At 46.9% G+C, this 14,534-nt stretch overlaps 1 protein-coding gene across 5 annotated transcripts in view; it reads right to left on the bottom strand.

Annotated features, from left to right (window-relative positions):
- Window positions 1-14,534, bottom strand: part of LOC138471504 (carboxypeptidase M-like) — a 308,081-nt gene that overhangs the window by 131,670 nt on the left and 161,877 nt on the right. The window lies entirely within an intron of this gene.

The following is a 14,534-nucleotide window of genomic DNA, read 5'->3' as shown; positions in this document are numbered from 1 at the left end:
GGTACCCATTGGAGATGAGAAAAGAAGCGATGCAAATGATAGTAGGGGTGTTACTGCAGCAGGTCATTGGATACAATAGAGGTAGAGGAAACGCACAAGGCCGGGGAATTTTGAATAATATGCACGGGGTGTCATTGGGATTAAATCAATGTGCGTACTGTAAGGAGGAAGGACACTGGCGAGCGCAATGCCCGCACCTACAGAATAGAGGTGGGTTTGGTCAGAGAAGGCCTCATAGAGGACATCAGGGGTCAAACGGCCCAAGCAGAAGTAACATGCAGCAGCAGCAGGGATATACCAATGGAGGTAATCGAAACCAATCCCATGGTCAAAACCAAGCACAACAGAACCAGGCATTGAACCAAAGTGTTTCGAACCAAAATCAGGGCGTGCAGGGCCAACAGAGAAATGATCAGAGTGGAGGACATCGAGGGGGAAATGGGAATATTTTTGATACACAACCAAACACGTATTATAGCATTAGCGGTGACTACACATCGGACGATGTGTTATTTTCGCGATAGGACAGCCCACGACAGGGGTCGGAACCAGTGTCTATTCCCGTGAATCAGAGAGGACCCTACGTAGAAATGAGAGTCGGGAATAAGGAGCACCGTTTCCTTGTAGATACAGGGGCACAGAAGTGCTCGATAGACCACCACTTGGTTCCGGAGATACCACTGTCGGGGCAGAAGAATGTTTCTGTAGGGTTCGCAGGTACACCGGTAATTAACCCCATGTCCGAAGCTGTCCCAATTACAATAGGACCATTTACGGAACAGTGTCCATTTCTTTTGACAGAAAATTGTGGAGAGAACTTGCTAGTATTAAATTTGTTGAGAAAATTGGGGGCAGTCATACATTGTACGGCAGACGGGGTGTTCCTCACGATGTGGCCTCACGATGCACCGGTGACGGAATTTATGTCAAAAGAGTTGCCAGAAGAGCTAAGTAGAATACCAACCTGTCTGTGGACAATGCATGATAACGATGTAGGATGCTTGAAAATAGAGCCAGCAAAAATAACTTTGAAAGAAGGTGTCACACTACCACGAATTCCCCAGTATAAAATTTCTGTTGAAGGTGAGAAGGGATTGAAAAGCATTGTTACTGACCTGGTGAGATTGGGGGGGGGGGTTGAGGAAATTGCAGGTAGCACGTGTAACAGCCCGATTCTTCCAGTGTACAAGAAAGGAGGCAATGAGGTACCCTATTGTTTCATAATTGATCTGCGCGCATTAAACAAAGTGGTAGACCCACAATTCCCTTTGGTCCCAGATGTCACAACAATACTGACAATGATACCGGCCACTGCAGAATACTTTAGTGTAGTTGATTTGAAGAACGCGTTCTTTAGCATTCCAGTGGATAAAAGCAGTAGATATCTGTTCGCGTTCACTCTAGGAGGTCGATCAGTCACATTCACACGCATTCCACAAGGATACACAGAAAGCCCGAGCATTTACAGCAGAGCGCTAAAAGAGCAGCTAGACATGCTAGAATTACCCGAAGGTTGTGTACTCTTGCAGTACATAGATGACTTGTTATTAGCTGCTGACACGAAAGAGATCTGTAAAGAAAGTACTATATTACTATTGACACACTTAGCGACCCATGGTCACAAGGCAAGTTTGAAGAAATTCCAGTATAATCAGAAGGAGGTGTCTTATTTGGGTTACCTACTTTCGAAAGAAGGGAGAAGATTAACACCAGAATGCATAGAAAGTATTTCTAGTATGCCTATTCAAAAAACTCAAAAAGGAGTGAGAGCTGTAATAGGCATGGCCTCTTATTGTCGGCAGTGGATCAGTAATTTTGCGTTGATTGTGAAGTTGATGATAAAGTTGACAAAAAAGGATGCAGAGATGCCTTTACAGTGGGATGAGGAATGTCAGAAAGCGTTTGAACAATTGAAAGCTGCATTGTGTGCTGTGCCAAGCCAATACATTGCCGCCGCACAGGCCCTATGACTGTCAGATCGACCTTGTTCCTAGTGCACAAATCCCTTGTGGCAGGATCTACGCTCTCACAGAACCAGAAAACCTTCATTTGAAATCCTATTTAGACCAGTACCTTGCAAACAGATATATCCGTCCTTCGAAGTCCCCCACAGCCAGTCCTTTTTTTCTTCGTACCGAAAAAGGAAGCAGACTTGAGAACCTGTATTGACTACCGCGCATTGAACCAGATCACCGTGAAGAACCGCTACCCCTTGCCACTTATCCCTGAGATGCTAGACCAAGTTAAAGATGCCCAGATTTATACCAAATTGGACCTTCGAGGAGCCTACTAAGTGGTCCGAGTCAGAAAAGGAGATGAATGGCAAAACCGCCTTCCGTACTAAGTACAGCTTGTTTGAATATCAAGTCATGCCCTTCGGGTTATGCAACGCTCCTGCAGCATTCCAGTATTTCATGAATGACGTCTTAAGGGAGATAATTGATGTGTGCGCCTTCGTGTACATAGACGACATCTTAGTATACTCAGCCTCGGAACAAGATCATGTCAGGCACGTTCGTTCAGTCCTCACCAAGCTCTATCAACATCGCTTGTTTGCAAAGCTTGAAAAATGCTTTTTTCACGTCACTGAAGTAGAATTTCCTGGTTTTATCCTTACTCCAGGAGGCGTGCACAATGTAGATGCCATTCTGAAATGGCCTTCACCGACGTCTCTGAAAGGGGTACAAAGCATGCTGAGCTTTGCGAACTTCTACCGCCGGTTCATCCCAGACTTCTCTCAGGTTGTGCACCCAATCACAGTACTATTACGAAAAACAATAAAAAGTTTGCTTGGACCGAAGAAGCCTTTCAGGAACTTAAACAAAGGTTTACCTCCGCTCCAATCCTGCGACATCCTCGTCATGACCTCCCTTATGTCGTCGAAACTGATGCGTCCAGTCTCGCAATGGGGGCTGTCCTTTCACAGAGAGACCCGGAAACCGGCCAGCTACATCCTGTGGCCTTCTGGTCGAAAAAGTTCTCACCTCTAGAGATTAATTATGCCATCACGGACAAGGAACTCCTGGCTATCAAATCCGCCTTTAATGCCTGGAGGCACTACCTTGTGGGGGCCAGACACACCATTACAGTCATCACAGACCACCGAAACCTGCAATATCTCAAAACAGCCAAGGCCCAGTACTCGCGCCAATTACGGTGGGCCCTTTTCTTCGCCGAATATGATTATGTAATCACATTTCGACCAGGAGTCAGAAACGGAAAGGCGGATGCCTTATTTCGCATGGGCATAAATGAAATAGTATATACAACTCCAGACCCAGTACCTATTATACCTGAAGACAAACTCTTGGGTATCACGACAGCCTTAATACAAGCAGAACTACGAAAAGAAATCCAACGGACAATGAATCCTGATGCCTTCTTCGCATGGCAAACTCAAGGAGAACAATATACCATCAAGGACCATCTACCCTTTTTTAGGGATCGCCTATATGTACCCAAGAAGGAATTACAACAGCATATTATTTCAAACTATCACAATTCACTGATCGAAGGGCGTCCTGGCATCGCCAAAACCCTAGCTAAGGTGAAAGAGAACTTTTGGTGGCCTACCTGGCATAAGGACATCATTCAGTATATTCAGTCCTGCAGTGTCTGCGCACAAAATAAATCACAGAAACAAAAACCATCTGGTCTCCTACAACCATTGTAAATCATGAAGAAAAAAGGGGTGTCACTGTGCCGTGGGTTTTCAACAGAGATGGGGGTTATTTGATTCCTGAAACTCCCCTGGTCAACCCAATGTTAAAGCAATGAATGCTGCAAAATTTTTTGTTTTAAATCTAATTCTCTTGACAAGACAGGTAAGATACCAAAAGGAGGCAAGTATCATAAAAACATATTTTTAATATATGTAAAGAAATGAAGAAACAATCAACAAGAAATCAAAAAAGAAAAACAACAACATAAGTCTCAAATCACATGAAACGATTTGGTATAATGTGGCACACACCTGAACTTTATCTGTTATCTAATCACAGAAAAACATGCGTTTAAATCAAAGCGGTGGTGTCCGGGAAGCGACAAAGATGCAGAAAAGAGAGAGGTAAAGGGTGGTAGGCTGAAAATATAAAAGGAAAATGTACAGTGAAAATTAGCAGCACACAGTAGGACAGGGGTATATCTGCCTGTCCTAACACAATTTCAGGAACAAATCGAAACGGCCAACATTGTGCTTTGCTGCTATGATTGGGAAGTGAGTCCTCAGTGTTCCCAATGAAAAAGTCTGGAGAGATAAATGCAAACAGAAGGAATCCTGATATTGCTTCTCAGGTATATCGTCTTTTTCCAAAGTTTGCCTCCTACAACCATTGGACATTCCTCCAGTTCCATGGCACACTCTTTCCCTTGACTTCATCACTGATCTACCTCCAAGCCAAGGGTTCAACACCCTCCTTGTAGTTGTGGACTTATTCTCGAAGATGGCCCATTTTATTCCTCTCAAAGGCCTCCCAGACGCAGCCACTTTAGCAAAAGTGTTCCTGGAGGGCGTGGTTAAGCTACATGGCTTCCCTTTGGTTCTGGTCTCTGATCGAGGCAGCCAGTTTGTTTCAAACATCTGGAAAAAATGTTGTGCAATGGCGCCGATCGACATTCGGCTATCTACCAGTCACCATCCCCAAACGGACGGCCAAACCGAGAGAACCAATCAGACACTCGAGCAATATTTACGGTGCATGCTGCACCACGAACCAAGGAATTGGAAAGACCTACTATGGATAGCCGAATATGCATATAACAATTCTTTGCATTCAAGCACGGGACAAACGCCCTTCTATACCCTTTATGGCAGACATCCACGTACCTCTGAACTAGACCTTCCAGCCAGCTTGGAAATGCCAGCGGTAAAGACTCTACACACAACCATTACTCAGGCTTTCAAAAGGGCAAAGGAACACCTTATTCATGCCAAAGAAAAACAAAAGAGATTTGCTGACCAACACCGGAAAAAGGCCCCTGATTATCAAGTAGGAGACAAAGTTTGGTTAGCCGCTAAGTTCGTACCCATCAAGGGAACCCGGACCTTTCATCCCAGATTCTTAGGACCCTATACCATTAAGGCAATTATCAACCCAGCAGCCGTGAAACTGGATTTACCACCTAATCTACACATCCACCCGGTATTCCATGTGTCCCTTCTGAAACCAATGCAATCCGGCACACGGATTGGGTCACCACCTAAGCCCAAACTTGTTGACGAAGAACCAGAATTCGAAGTCAAAGATATCTTGGACTCTAAATACTCTAGGACCAAGCTATATTATCTCGTCGATTGGAAAGGATTTGGACCACAAGATAGATCCTGGGAGCCCAGTGAGAATATCCACGCAAAACGTCTAATCAGGAATTCCATCGGAACTTCCCAACCAAACCTGGGCCAGACAGAAGGAACACCATGGGAGGGGCCTTAGGGGGGAGTGCTGTCACGACCCTTGCCCAAAACCCCCTGTGGCAAACCCATTGGCCAGGTGGAGTCAGGACTCAGGCCTCTAGAGCCTGGCTTCCTCTTCAAAAGCCCTCATGGGGCCAGTCCTGGCGCCTATGGCGCCAGGCTCATACACCATGAAAAACAATGTGCTTGGGAACTACTTTATTGTATTGTCAGACAACATGGAGGCATCAACATAGCTTGGTTCCTAAGAACCAAGCTATGCGGTCTAGTGTTTTGGGTGAGGTAGCCTAGGGACTACTTTACCTGGACTATTTTGTTGGGGCTATTTAAACCACACCCAAGCAAGACAACACGCTCCGCGTTACTTTGCAGCTTGCAACGTGACGCTCACCGTGTCCAGCTATTCCCTCGAACCTCGGAGAAGAAGAACCTGCAAGGAGACAAAAGGAACATCATTAGCAGCAGCATCTTACCTGCAGTCTTCATCTTTAGCCACTCGCAGCTACTGAGAACAGCTTCCTCGAATCTGCACGCCTCCCAGACAGAACGACCGGAAAGAGGAAGATAGAGGCAACATTAAAGAAAGCAGTAGAGACATTTGCAAGTTACGAACTGCTCAAAAGGCTTACCTGGCTGGTCGCCTCTCGGCTGGCACCACTCCGGACATTCCACTGGTGCTGAAGAACACAGCGACCTACAAGGAAGGAAAACACAGGTTAGCAAAGGCAAGACTTCGCAGCGCTGCGCATAGCGCTTACCCACCGCATCATAGCGCTCTTAATGCCCCATCATTTACCATCGGGGCTCAACCAAGCCAGTTCGCCGCGCTGAAGCTCTGCATACCTAAGGGAGAAAAAAGAGACATTTTAAACAAAGAAAGGCATGCAGGATAGCAAAAAAACTAAAGAACAGCAATAAGACCTACCTGAACAATATCAAACAGGCTGGCGTCAGTGAAGTAACTGGACCGCACTCGCCCATGAAAGACAACGCGCCCTGCAAAGAAGGCAGGACGGAGAGCACGCTTAATTCTACCACAAGGTGAGGAGAGGGCACCAGAGGGACTGAAATCATACGGGGGTGGAGGAAGGATACTTACCCCAGTCGGTCAGTCTTGAACACAGTCCTCCTGTATTTTCAGGCAGAACCTTCCCAGCAGACCACATCAGGGCAAAGCTGAGAAGCATACCAGCGAGTAACCCGGCTGGGTGGCGTCCCTGTGGATACCAGGTGAGCGTAACAATCAATCCCATATGTTTAGAGGGAATCTGTACTCCAATCCCCATATCAATCACCACGATTCCCCTGGGTTCCAATCAGATTTCTTCCCTTGCATGCCAATCCACCCCAGCAGACTCAGGAGTGGATCGATAAGGAACAAAAGCCCAAGGAAACATTTCCCATTACAACAACAAAGTTTCCATAGCTTGGTTGGGTTTCATTTGTATGGCTGGCGTTAACATGCGCATTAGAGGAGTCGCCCTGTTTACAATGGGGCAATTATTAAGGATCTGGACCGCCTCCAACACATGCTCACGCCACCCCTTCAAGGTGCCATCACTTGTTTTGCGCAACTGTTCTTTCAATAATCCATTAATTCTCTCAATCAACCCTGAAGCCTCAGCGTGGTACGGGACATAAAAGATCCATTCAATGCCTTTCCCCTGACAATAATCCAGAACCAATTTTCCCTTAAAGTGTGACCCATTGTCCCTCTGAATCTGTAAGGGTACTCCATAGTACACAGCCACTTGATCCAACAATTTAATCGTATTCAATTGCGTGGCTCTCTTGCATGGCAACACCATCAGGTAACCAGAATACGTGTCCACAACAGTGTACGCATATAGACATCCTCGACTAATAGGTAAAGGACCGATATAATTGATCTGCCAAATCTGTCCAGGTAATTTACCCCCATTTCAATGTGCCTCGAATGACATGAGGAATAGACCTTTGCTTCTGATGCTGACACACGGGCCATTGTAAAATCACTGTTTTCACAATCTCCAATGGATGGCTAATTCCCCTATCATGTGCCCACCTGATAGTAGCCTTTTCTCTTAGATGCCCACTTATCTGGTTGGACCACTTAGCAATTCCTTCCAAGTCATCTTCCTCAGGCCTCGTATCCATGACCGCAATTTTGGCTTGTTCATCTGCAACAGAATTGAACCACCGTTCTAGTGAGTCTGTCGCACAATGTGCATCTACATGATAGTTACAGCTGTATGCATCAGCATCTCAGCAATATCTTGCCACAACTTCTTTCCGCATACCTCTTTGTTATGAATCTTCCATCCATTCTTCCGCCATGTAGGCAGCCAAACAGCCAGTCCATTCGCAAACAACCAGGAGTTCGTGTAGATATAACAAAAACCAGGCACCTCTTGCTTCAAAGCCGGATACACGGCATATAATTCCAGAAACTGACTACTTTTCCCTTTCCCAGAAGTGGTTAATACTTTCTTAAGTTTGGGATTGTATGCCACTGCTTTCCAATGTCGCTCAGTCCCTACATATTTGGCTGACCCATCTGTGAACCAGGCATGTTTAACCTGTTCACTTGTTAACTCTCCATACGGGATTCCCCATTTTACCGGGGACTCACCGATTTCTGTCCTTTCTGTGGAGTCCAAGTCTTTTAGCGGCACTCCTGCCACGTGTTCATGTCATTTTGCAACTCCACCCTTTCCTGTTTTGGCACGGTCTTGAATGTACCACTTCCATTTAATAATGCTAGCTTCTTGTGCATGCCCTATCGATGTGTCTCAGGAGAGCTCAATACCCACTACATGATTCGGACTTCTGGTCAGATTAATACATCATGTCCCACGGTCATCTACTTGGTAACCACGAGTGCTCAATAGCAAGCTAACAGCTGTTTCTCAAAGGGAGTAGATCGGTCACCAGCCTCAGGCAGTTTACGACTCCAAAATCCTAAAGGCACCCCCTTCCTGTCCTGTTTTTGCCACAAACTCCAGTTTGCATAATTGTCATGCACGGACACATTCAACTCTACCTCCCCCTCTCTCAAGGGCCATAAATCAAGCACTTTCTGGGTAGTATCGTTTGCTAGCTGAAACGCTTTCTCTTGCTCCTCACCCCTTTCAAAATGGAATTTCTTGCACGTCACGTGCCAATATCTGCCCCAAATGTGGCATATACTGTCTCCAAAATCCAAACAACCCAATGAACTGCTGCGCTTGTTTCTTGTTCGATGGGGTGGAGAACTCAAGAATCATTTGCTTGGCTTTTGGCACCATTTCGTGGTGTCCGTTATGCCATTGTATTCCCAAGAAGAACACGGTCTCTGCTGGACCTTGTGTTTTAGCTTCATTAATTTACCATCCTTCCTTACGTAAACCTTCCCTGATAAGTCCCAAGTGCGTTCGCACGCTATGCTCATCTTTTCCCTGTATCAATATGTCAGCAATGTAATGCATAATTTTCACATCTGACTTACACAGAACTGTGTCTAAATGTTCTGCCACTAGCCGGTGACAGATGGTCGGACTGTGCATGTAGCCCATTGGCAAATGTTGGACCGTGTATTGCCTCCCATTCCAGGAAAATGCAAATTGCTCCTGACATTCCTCTGCAATCGGTACGGTGAAGAAGGCATTAGCCAAATCTAGCACCGCATACCAAGTCCCGTCAACTTTTGCACATTGTCAATCAAGGTAACCGCATCTGGGACTGCAGCTATTAATGGAGGGGTATACTTATTTCACTTGCGATAATTTACAGTCATCAGTAACTTCCGTCTGGTTATTTAACAGGCCAGACCGGGTTGTTCCAAGCCGTGGTTACCGGACGCAACACACCAGCTTCCACTTAATGGTGTCTGAAATCTCTTTCTGTCCCCTGGGAATTCGATACTGTTTGATGGAGATCCACGCTTTGTAGCTAACAGAACCTGCACCGGGGGCATCTTCAATTTTCCAACCACAACTGGGGTACAAGTCAAAGCACTCGCCCCGAACTGATAAAGTGTACCTTCCAACCCGAGAGATAAACCCTCCAAAATATCAAATCCAATAATAGATTCAGGTAGCGGAACCACTAGAACTTGATAAGTGTCCCTTTTTAAACTGCCAATTTTCATATTAATTTTAGTCTGCACAGCAGGGGTCTCTTTTCCTTCCAAACCAGTAATTGTGAAATGCCGCGCATTAAATCTTGAAGCATTCCCATGTATCAATGAGGCCTCCGCCCCAGTATCAATCAAGTCGCGGCCCTCTCGCTTATTTTCTGATTGCCAAAATAATGTCACTTTCACATGATGCCGTCTGTCTACCTTAATTCGGGCAGTTGTCACCAGAGTTTGGCCACAATCCTAGTCATACTTGGGCGTATTTAGACTCCATTTCCACCATTGCACTCACCATTTTCCTAAAATCTGCATAGGCTGGCTGAAATTGTGGGAACGTACCCGAAGATTCGTCGTCCGCATCTTCTACAGGTGGCGCGGAAGGTACTGAGTCCCTACTGGGGTTCTGCACCTCCTGCCTTTTCACTTGCTCGTACCTTTCATTACCTTCCAGTCCTCGTGTTTTATATAACTTGTACATGTCCTGTGATTCAATTCCATCAATGTCCTCCCGTGGCATCCCATCTTTTAGAAGTGCTAAAAACATATCTTTCTGGATACCCGTGAGTCTCTGCTGTCAAACCTTTTTCCAGGGTTTCGCCTTTCACTCTGCCCCTCTCATTCCCGTTCATGGGTGTAAAGACTGGAGGGGGGGGTTCTGTACTCCTGCTATCTATATGGCAGAGTAGAGGCAAAGAGCACCCCAGCCAAGATTCTCTATTTGGTATCGTGGACGAGCAATCAAGGCTTAAGCTCTCAGGAGGTGATGCAGGCTGGTTCTTAAGTACAGTGTAGTCCCCAAGCCCCCACAAAGGAATGTCCACACACTATGTTAGTGAAAACGCAGTCTTCATATAAATAATGCTTTGATTATGTACACATCACAATAACACACGTTGTGCTCAAGTTAATCTAAAATGGTAAATATATACAGTTTCTATGTGGTCCCACAATTACTCCTTGATTCCATTAAAATGCATCAACTGTACTCAGTTGAAATGTCATAAAAATCAGTTAATAAAGTGAACCAACAATAGACATAGGAGGAAAGCAGGTTGGTTAGAACAATAGGCAGACTACTGGGCCCCTACCCCTAGGCACAGTTCTGTATAAGGATCCCTCCACCAGGGCAACATGTAAATAGAGATATAATACAAGCCCAGTCCATATATTGTTCAATATGATTCTTATCTCCTTCTAAATAGTTCTACCACCCCAATGTATCTGGAATAGCAGAGTTCAACGTCGCGTCATCGACAGATCCTTCGTGAGCGGCTCCCTTTAAGGCAGGAGCCACAAATCGTCGAGATCCCTCGAATAAATGGTGAACAACAGCGTTGAAGCAGCAGCTTCGGTCCTGGCGGTGCTTGTCGACAATCGGTCCTGGACGTCCTGCGAAGAGGAGGTGTGTGGTGCACCTCGACGACGGTAGCTCGTTGCCACAAAGAGTCACTGAAGAACTTTGGCCCACCCTGGTCGATGATGGCAGATGGCTGTCCGGTGCTTCTCCTTGTTCTCCGCAGTGGTCCCCGTCTCCGGTTCACAGTCTTTCGAAGGCTGACTTCCAGGGCACTTCGGCAAAGGTTAGCGGTGCACGATGGTCCCTCGTAGCTCGGGAAGAGGTCTCCTATCCAGGTACTCTCTTGGATCAGTTTCGTCAGCACGGCAGCTTGCGGATTGCGGTGAAGGTAACAGCAGTCAACCTTCTTCTTCGGGCTCGGCTTCGAGATTAAGCATCAGTTTCAACTTCAGCTTCTGAACGATTTCTAGCAGGGAGAGGCCCCCAGATATATTGCTCTGTCTCTCATTCATTCTGTTGGGTCACACTCAGGCAACCAATCACTCAGAAGGGCATTCAGGCAGTCAGGCAGCCAATCAGGCTCACAGTGCATTCAGGCCATTCTCCTCCCATCCAGACACTCACAACAAGGAATGTGTATTGGGGCAAGTACCCAGCCATTCAGCACTCCACACTGCATTCATACCAGTTTCGGGCAGGGCCGTCTCAGTCTTTGTGTCACATACCAGAAACTAGACACCCATAACAAGAAGTGCATATTGGTCACACGCTCCATTCACCCGGGTCCCACCCACAGGGTGTACCCAAAACATACAGTCACTGGGAAGGCTCCAGCCAGTCTGGCCTGGACTTTCCCACAATACCATATATGGAACTTCCACCCAACAGCCAGTCAGGGGGAAGGGACAGAGCCAGGGATTCCCAGGACTTTGGGAAAAACAGGGTAACAGGCAATGGAAAGCAAGAGGCCAGAGGGGCCATCTTGTCTCCTGTCAGGAATCAACTGATTCCAATGGCAGGGCCTGTGTATCCCAAAATGGAGGATGCTCAGAGCACCTGTCAGATTCAGCATGGAGCTGCCACCAGCCCATACCCTGCTCTGTGGGACACACACAGGTGCCCAAAAACATACACTAGGGGCACCGGGTTGTACCCCACCCATGGGTGCCATAAGGGTATGCCAAGAGTCTGTACACCACAACCAAAAAGAGGAAGGGCTGCACTGCCAGGAGTACCACATGGACCCCTGGGCAGAACATAATACAGAACACACATGAAAAAGGACGACAGAACAAGGACAGGGAGGCCCTGTCCCTCCAATGCATTTCCAGCATCACAACGGGGTCTATCCTCAACCTTTTCCCATTCCCCTAAATCGGACAATTGCTGAATAGCATCCACCACTTCATCCATCATCCTCCCTGTCATTCCCACCAATAGTGTCATTATAACATTATTGTATGCAGGGGGAGCGGTTCGGATGATGGCATTTCTAGCTGAACCCGACAATGCTCCCATATGTTGGGGTGTCTCTAAATGAATCGCTTCTTTCACGGCATGCTCCCTCACTCTTTGTATGGCCCCTCTCAAAGTATACCACTTCTTCTCCTCCGTAGGCCAGTCGGAGGAGATCGGATACTTGCGGTTACACCCTTGGGCTGCCAGTTGTAATAAAGACATTTGCACCTCTCCCCCATCATCAGGGGGAGGGCCTACCGTTAACATCTGCTGTATGTGTGTCTCCTGTGATAGGGGTAAAAACCTAGCAGCGTCAACCCGGAGAGCTGCCGCCCCTCCATCAAATAATCTGACCATCCAAGTTAACAAAGATTCACCAGCCCTCTGTTTCAATCAACTGATAATTTCCCCAACCTCATGCTGGGAATAATCCTCTAGCATAGTCAAATCTACCACCCGCCCCTCCGGGATTGTCGGGATTAGGACCAGCTCGCCTGCGCTTCACTGGTTTAGCTGTTAACCCCGCCCGCCCGAGTCTGGCCGAGACACTACCTCTGGCTCTGAACCACTCTCTGTGCTGGTACTGCCGAAGACATCCCCGTCCCATTGGTCGGGATCCCAATCAACCCCAGCGGAGGCAATCCCAGTCGCCACCTTACAGGTTTTCACCCTCCCTCTTCGCTTTCGATATTTCTATCGAGCAACTCTTACAGCAGCACGCTCGGCTACCGCCTGATATTTGTTATCATGATACAATTTCAATTGAAGCTGCTGCTTTAACGCAATCTGCTTCTCCGCCGCCAGCTCCTTTTCCAATCTCAGCACACTTGCTTGCAATTCCACAGTCTGTTGATGCACCTTTCGGAAAGCATGCAACAGGATCCAACCTCTTCTGCCTAACGCAGAACACTCTTTCCCTTTCTCCACAGGCACCTGTTGCAGGCAGCCCACTACTTCAGCTGGGCTTGCCTCTCCTATGCTAGTATCCCAGGTCTCACTCAGACCTGCACCACACGCCCAGCTTTGCGCTACATTATCATATGGACTTCTAGTCCACCTTGGGATGTTCACTTCAGGACAGTCTCCGTCTGCGTAACTTCTTTCTTCCTAAACAGGGAACTCTTGATATCAAATGAATGTTTCACGTCCCTATCAACAATACCACAAAACGCTAATCTCTCTCGCCAAATAGTCATCAACCCAACATTGCCTCGCGGAGTCCAATACTTCAAAGGTATCAATTTAGAAGGGCTTATTTGGCATCAATAGCAGCACAAAGACCCTGCTCACAGCGCCACATGTTTTGCTTTTCGAGGCACATGCAGGGGCCTCAGATTTCTGCACCCTATTACACCGACCAAAAGCAAAAATGTGGACTCCAGCAGGCAATAAGTACACATAAACTGCTGGTTAGAAAGATAAAATAAATGGCTCATTATAGGCCCTTTATTCACACTCAATAAACATACACAAGATTTGATATAAACAGGGAAAAATATCATCACCGTAGCATCAGTTGCAGAAGACACCTTCATCTCAGCCTCCTCAACACTGCTTAGTCCCAAGAGCAGGTAGGCAGAGAGATTGCTTGTGCTAACGGGGTCTGGAGCGGAGCGTCCTCCCTCTCAACGAGACATCATCACCCGAGGTCCAGTTCTATCTCTCCCCTCTTGAGCAATATCTCAGCTCTTTATTGGGATAAATCCCTGCCTCTTCATGGTTGCATCTGCCCTCGGCTGAAGAGCAAACAGCAGGCATTTGGAGCAGAGAGTGGAAAAATCCAGATAGAAGTGGAAAAACCCAGCTTCTCTCTCTCTCGTCTCTGTTCCCATCAACCCTTATCGCTGCACCTGCAGTGCCCCACTCCCTCCTCGGCTCGTCCTTCAGTGGACGAGACAACAAGCATTCCTTCCCGCTAGCTCATCTGAGATCATCCTGACCCTGCAACCATTTGCAGAATTCACATTTACTTACTGAGCCCACGAAAATGTAGGCTTTCATTGCGGTGATGGAAGTGAATAACCAAGTTGTTTGGCTCATTTTGCGCACACGCACTACAACGGGAGTCCATGCAGCCAGAATATATCCACAAAAAAGAGGGCAGCCATTTCAGCAGCTGAAGGGATTTTGGTACGAGGGTAAAACTGAGCCATTCAGCTAAACATGATTGTGGTGTAACCTCTTGAGGGAGGTAACTTGCCTATAAGGTCTGTGCAATGTTCTCCCATGGTCTTGAGGGCTGAGTAGGTTGCAAGGGTACACCTGTAAGT

This window comes from Ambystoma mexicanum, chromosome 8, assembly GCF_040938575.1.
Source record: "Ambystoma mexicanum isolate Mex_15411 chromosome 8, UKY_AmexF1_1, whole genome shotgun sequence".
Classification (NCBI taxonomy): domain Eukaryota; kingdom Metazoa; phylum Chordata; class Amphibia; order Caudata; family Ambystomatidae; genus Ambystoma; species Ambystoma mexicanum.
This window is presented reverse-complemented; position numbering and strand designations above follow the sequence as displayed.